Source organism: Octopus bimaculoides, chromosome 19 (genome assembly GCF_046866305.1).
Source record: "Octopus bimaculoides isolate indiv1 chromosome 19, ASM4686630v1, whole genome shotgun sequence".
In the NCBI taxonomy this organism is placed as follows: Eukaryota; Metazoa; Mollusca; class Cephalopoda; order Octopoda; family Octopodidae; genus Octopus; species Octopus bimaculoides.
In genome coordinates this window covers 18,722,053-18,729,552 of record NC_142946.1, presented here as the reverse complement: position 1 = coordinate 18,729,552, position 7,500 = coordinate 18,722,053, and the positions used below count along the sequence as shown (strand labels likewise).

The window sequence follows — 7,500 nt, the reverse complement described above, 5'->3', positions numbered from 1 at the left end:
TGAATACAAATATCTATATAAATCTACAATCTAATATAAACGGAATATAAAAGTGCACCTTTACGCGAATATTTGTTTATGTATATATATATATATATATATATATATATATATATATATATATATATATTATGTATATATATATATATATATATATATATATATATATATATATATTATGTATATATATATATATATATATATATATATATATATATATATATATATTATGTATATATATATATATATATATATATATATATATATATATATATATATATATGAATGTATATATATATATATATATATATATATATATATATATGATTGTATATATATATATTTATATATGCATAAATGTATCTATGTATATATGTAGGTATAGGTATTTATATATGTATATATATTGGCATATAAACAGTCAACACCACACAAACACCATGCACACAGCTCACACATATACACACACGTGATATTACACACACACACACTTGGGCGCATGCACATACCCACATATACACACAGATATCTCCTTCTCTTACAGTCCCCAGTCTTAGAAAACACTTTTTCCTCCCCCATTCCCTTCCGGTCATATCAAAATGTAACTACATGTGCATCGCTGGCGTTTTTGTTTATACGTATATATATATATATGTATATATATATATATATATATATATATATATATATATATATATATATATATATATATATATATATATATATATGTTACTATTCAAGAAGAGTGAACCCAGTGCGTGCACTCGCGTACTCGCGTATCCGCGCTAGCTAGTCGTGAGTAGTCGATACTACGACCACCTAGTGCGTGTGTGCGCGTATGTAAATTAGTAGATGCGCGCACGCGCGACGCGCATGCGCAGTATGTATGTATTTAAAGGCTGAATATATATAAAATAAAATGTTTTTTTTCTTTAACAAAACAAAGTAAATATTTTTTTTTATTAATACTTTTTAAAAACTACATTAAATAATCTTAAAAAATAATTTAAATAATAAAAAAATAAAGCAAATTAAATAAAAATAACACACTACCTCTTTTTGGTAACTTGACACCGAAGATTGCCGACGTGTAGATTATCGGAAAATTCAACTTTCAAGAACGCTATCCAAATTCCACGTGGAATCTATGGATACGCAACAATGTCTTTTTTTGAACACTGCTGGAACGTGAACCTTGACTAACTGGAATGTGAACCATTCTGAAAGGTGCTTCAGAATGTTTTCAAAACATTCATTTCCCGTTTTACCATACAGTTTGTTCTCTCCAAAGAAATTCGTCGAGATACAATTCGACCATGTCCGTGTGTACCCCCATCATAGTCATAAATCGTCTTTTTGCGTTCTTCCAATACCACTCAACCGAATTGGTATGAACACCTGTTGTTGGAACAACAACATTTTCAGAATAGTTCACCTTGAAATGGGTATATGTGGGGGTCCCATCTATTTCAGTAATCCCATTATAGGCACTCCAACAATCAGAATACACGGTAGTACTTGGTTTGATGAATTTCTTGATAAGGGGCAAATGAGTTTCCGAAGAACGGTCAGGTACAAAGACTAGAAATCCTTTTTTATCCTCTCTATCCCATCCTCCAAAAACCCACATCTCCTGTGGCATTCTACCTCTGTTGTATTTACGTTTGCACATCATAGAATTATCTATTTCAACGATGTACCCAAGTCCACCAATTTGGTAGGGGTTACACAAGAGAGAATTCCTTGTAATGTCCCTCATGTTCTGGTACCATTGAACAACAGTAGATTTTGAGACTCAGATGATGTATGAAGGGCTGTATTATGGGACCATAAATACGTTACAAAAATAAAATCCTGTAATTGTAATTTAGAGTTTGCCAGAAAAGAAGACTTCCTAATGGACTCTTTTGCAGTTTTATGTGTAGGGCAACAAAATAGCTTCCCTTCCTTATGTTTTATGAGTGTCAGTTCTTTCTGGCAATACGAACATCGGGGAGTGACACTATTCAGAACTTTCTTCTCCTTCAGAAACGAATACGCCGCATCAAAATCTCCAATATATGGTAATATATCATTCATTTTTGAAAAATGGTTAACACAACAAGTCAAAGCGAACTACTTCCCGCAAGGTTTTCCGTATAAATGATTTTTTAAGGCTTTCTTTAGAAATGTTTTTTTTTTTTTTGTTGATTTGCACATGCGTGCCTGTGTTTCAAAAACCTTACAAATTCGAACACGTGCGCTAATTACACACGTGTTCGATTTTTTAATGTTTTGGAAGCGCACGTGTTCCAACATTTAAGGTTTTGGAAACACAGGCATGCATGCGCAAATCAACAAAAAAGAAACATTTCTAAAGAAAGACTTAAAAAAACATTCCTACGAAAATTTGCGGGAAGCAGTTCGCTTTGACTTGTTGTCACTGGGACCACTCTTCTTGAATAGTACCTGCATACATATATATATATATATATATATATATATATATATATATATATATATATATATATATATATATATATATATATATATATATGTGTGTGTGTGTGTGTGTGTGTTTATGTGTTTATATGTATGTGTATATGTATACCTGTATGTATTTATATATGTATTTATGTACATATTATGCACCATCTCTATAACGGTTTAATATCCATAATCTGTGACTAAAACTTACTTTGAAATTTTGAAATGTAAACGATATGTGTCCGCATTCACGTCATTCTATAACGGCAAAAATATATTCTATTTTTGTCCTTGTACAAAAGAGAAATTGATGACTGTATTCGAAATACGAAATCGTAATACATCAAATATATTCCGAAACTTGTAAATATCGAGTATTTCTCGAATCTCTGCAAATATTCTTCCGGGACATGCGAAACTGATTATAGTATAGTTAATACTTGCCTGTTGAATAAATATGTTGATAATGTAAGTTTTTGAGTGTAGTTTTGCATTTAGGATTTTATATGATGATTGTACGATAATGTTCTGGATCCCTGGTCTGGGAGATGCGCTCTGCTCTTGAGCAAAAATCTTCATTTCAGTTTGCTACAGTCTACCCAGAAGGCAAAAGTGAGTGATCCTGAGACTGCACTGCGTCCTATGCAGTGGATGGGAATATATACGCCATAGAGACAGGAAGAACACATAATCATGAGCCTTTCGATGGGGAAATATTTTCATCTTTGTTTTTGCTTTTACATAAGAAGTAAACAGGTCCAGGATAGGATCATGACCACGCAGTTCAAATTATCTCTGAAGACATTCCGAACATTTAAAAAAAAAATATATATAGGCGTAGGAGTGGCTGTGTGGTAAGTAGCTTGCTTACGAACCACATGGTTCCGGGTTCAGTCCCACTGCGTGGCACCTTAGGCAAGTGCTTTCTACTAGAGCCTCGGGCCGACCAAAGCCTTGTGGGCTTATGGCCGAATTCCTATAGTGATTAACTGCCACTAAAGTTTCTGCATGGCAGTTACCAGCATATTCCAGAAAAATGTCCGCATTAGAGAAATATTGATCAGTACTTCTAATTAAAACTCAATTTAAGTTTGTGAACGCTGCACCCCAAAAGAGAGGTAAGTCCTGCTCGTTGAGCAATAACATGAGTCAGAACAATTCCATCAAACATTATAACAGAAATGTTATGGTTTACACAGTTAGGACCTATAAGTATTCCCATTTAGTGTATGCACCAAACAAAATGATTTATCTTAGTTACACTACAGAACGATTACAAAAAAGATTTAACGGACATAGATACGATGTCAGGCACAATAACAGTGCTTCCAAGGAACTTCGGAACATTTCACATCACTCCACTGCACTTTCAGTCCTCACAACCCATGAGCATAGATATATTTGTGAACTGCTGACATTTCAGCCTGGAGGAATTAATAAAACAGCAGGTGAATTCTATCATATTTATGCTAAACTTTTTGACTGAATAATTGTTTTTACGGAGATGTACTTATGTAGCAAGCCACCTGATCTGAGATCGTGTGCTGGAACGAAAACAATTGCAGCGTGGAAGGTGTTAGGAAGCTATTTTAGAAGCACACAAAAAACCGTTACATTCACTTCAAAATCTAAATTTAATTTGCCAAAATATTTTCGTCGCTTTGAGAACGCGACCTGTTCACTGACAAAATTGCGTGCAGCACGTGCTTCTTGTGTGCTTCTTAAATGGCTCATAAACACCTTGCACGCTGCAATTGTTTTTCCCCCAATTCTATTCTTTCTTTTTGTTGTTTTTTCTTTCTTTTTTCCTCCTCTGCTATTTTTTGTGAAAGACCGAAAACTGATGACGTCGTTTTACCTGGAAAGAAACGCAATTATTCCGGTTTAATTTTAAATGTTTCAGCGTTTTTTTATCTTTGAATTTAATTTCATTTTATATTTTGAACTTGTAAAAGTCACACGGAGTGTCGAAATATTGTTCATTCGTTTCATTTTCATTTTAATAAACAGCCTCAAGCTCTGCTTATTACCAATCACAGTCGCGCTCGTCTTCTTACCGTCCCTTAGTGAAGAGTAAATTCAATCTATTATTATTATTATTATTATTATTATTATTATTATTATTATTATTATTATTATTATTATTATTATTAATATTATTATTATCATTATTATTATTATCATTATTATTACCAGTAGTAGTAGTAGTAGTAGTAGTAGTAGTAGTAGTAGTAGTAGTGGTGGTACATCTAGTGTGAGACTTCCGTGTATTGGGAATGCTGGTGAAATCAGCCTCGGTCATGGCAGTTGTACAAGAACCATTATAGTGTTGACGAGTTGAGTAAGAAATAACAATGCGTTTTGGGTAAACTCGTCCTTGAATCGATGGTGTTTTTGCTAAGAAAATAGTTATTAAACGTCATTAAGATTAATAACACTTATATTATCTACTAAAATAAGAGTGTTTAGAAGTATGTTTTTTCTAGTAAATATATTACTATATTTACTAGAAGGAAACTTACGTTCTAATGCTCTAATATATTTCCTTTCCAGTTGCGTAATCACATTAACTGCGGCAGAAGCATTTATGCCAACATATTTCGTTATTACAACCCGATTTTCGGAAACGCGTTGTGGAAAATTATTGTTCATATTCTTACTGTTATTATTGTCCCTATAGCCATTATAATTAGTCCTATACCTATTTATTACTACCACCATCGTCATAATCATCATGAGCAGGATCATAATCATCATTATTATTAGTATTATTTAATGAAAACACACAGCTTATTTTGCAGGATATGATGGAAAGTTTCAGCTGTCCACAGCCAGCAGACTAAGGTTTTACTTCTTTACTTCAAGAACACTACGAAGAATCATTGCGTTTCCAAGCAATGCTGATTTGTGTAGGTATTCTGCCTTCACATGTGTAACAATAGTTTTAAGCCACGTTGGTAGTTGACTGCTGATGTTTCCAAGCGGGCCAATTACAATTGGTAACAAGTCTACTCCTCATTGACCATACATTTCGTATTTCCCACCTCAAATCGTCGTAGTTCTTCTGTTTTTCTTCTCTCACTTTGACTCTGTTGTCACCGGGGCATGCTATGTCGATTATCATGCATGTTCTTTGATCTTTATTCACCACGGCAATGAACAATTTCTGATGTATGGACACGTGATCGCACTGAATCATTGCGACCCAGAGGATTTTGCAATTTTCATTTTCTGTGACTCCTTCTGGCGCTTGCTCATAACACGAATTTGTTCTTTACAGGCCGTGATTTTCATACAGCTTCCTGTGGATCGTTCTTGTCACATTGTCATATCATCTTTTGTATTCGCGTTGTTTCAATTTTGGGTATTCGCTAACGATGTGGCATACTGTTTCACCCCTCTCACCACATATTAGTCACTCGTCGCTCTAGGTAGTGTTGTCGATATTGCATTTGACATAGTCCTTATTAATTGTTCTCGAGATGTGAATATAAGTGCTTCTCTCTCTATCTTCTGGTCATTCCTCCTCATCTATAACCACCGGTCTTCCATATCAGTCTTGGTGATCATGTCTCTTGCAAACTCACCCTATATTATATTTTTCCTTCCAAGCCATTTCTTTCTTATTTTTAAATGTTCTTTCTTTACACAATTATCAGTTTTAATGACGCGGTTTTCACATGTTTCAACAACGGTCCCACTGCATTTTGTACATACCATTCTAAACTGTATTCCCCTTCTACAATAGAATCTTGGCAACTGATCAAACATATCCCACCTTTCTTCAGGACAAGTACAGCCTATCAGTGTCACTCGTAGGAATGTTTCGTGTGCTCTCAACATTTTCCTTGTCTTCGCATCCAAGTTAATCAGTTCTTTCATTTGTCAGTTTATTATTTTAGCTCCATCGTTAATCGATCAAGGCTATACTTATACACTTCTTCTTTCTGCAGCTGTCTTCAGTTATGGCTTTATTGATCATTAGTCGATCTTTATTGCCATATGCGCCCATGCAACATCCCTTCTACTCTTCTGAAAACAGGTTATTTTCTTTCATATGCTTGCCCATTCTCTGCGATATTATTGCAGTAAAAGCTTTGTAAATTATAGCGAGAGAAGTGTTTGGTCTGTAATTTTGTGGGTTTGCCATTTCAGTGGATTGGGAATTAGGATATTTTTCTCTTACGTGAGCCATTTCAGCATTTTCTATGGCTCTGCAAGTATGTCATTAAATTTCTAAGCCACATATTTATGTGTTCCTGTCAGATATTTTACCCAGAATTTGGGGTTCTTATCGAGCCCGGACGCCTCTCAGTTGCTCATTATTATTATTGTTATTATTATTATTATTATTGTTGTTGTTGTTATTGCTATTATTATTACTGTTGTTGTTGTTATTGTTATTATTGTCATTATTATTATTTCTATTATTTACTTTTAATCTGTATCATTGTTACAGTTACATGCCTAGACACACCCAACGTCCTGGGGCGAGTGAAGCATAAGAGATGTTACTGTATAAGAGAAAGCTTGGAGTTGGGAGGTAGTGAAATATCTTCATGTAATACAACACAAACATTTAAACGGATAAGGTTTTCTTAGGATGTGGACAGTACTTGCCAGCACAGTTTTATGAATTTCTCTGAGACATGGTTCTCAGATATAGTCCGATACCTTGTCAATTACTTTAGGCTCCAATTGTTTTATTTATTCCCGATGTCTTTGGTTAAATTTCGGAGCAATGTTTTATCGCTCTCACATCTTAAACGTTCCCGGCTTTCTCTGGTTAAACGTCTCTTTATTATTATTATTATTATTATTATTATTATTATTATTATTATTATTATTATTATTATTATTATTATTATTATTATTATTATTATGTTTGACTTTTGCTTTGCATTTGTACAAGTTGGATCCAAGTCTCACCCAGAGACCTCAAGAGACAACAAGTTAGAAGTTCATGTAGGTGTTATGCCTAGGGTACCATATATTAGGATTTGTACATAGTGTTAGTGCAGCACTTGTCGAAGT

General features: G+C 33.8%; 1 pseudogene; it reads right to left on the bottom strand.

Moving 5' to 3' along the window:
* Nucleotides 1–1,107: 1,107 nt before the first annotated feature.
* Nucleotides 1,108–2,079, bottom strand: LOC149131772 (uncharacterized; annotated as a pseudogene).
* Between the last annotated feature and the right edge of the window lie 5,421 nt (nucleotides 2,080–7,500).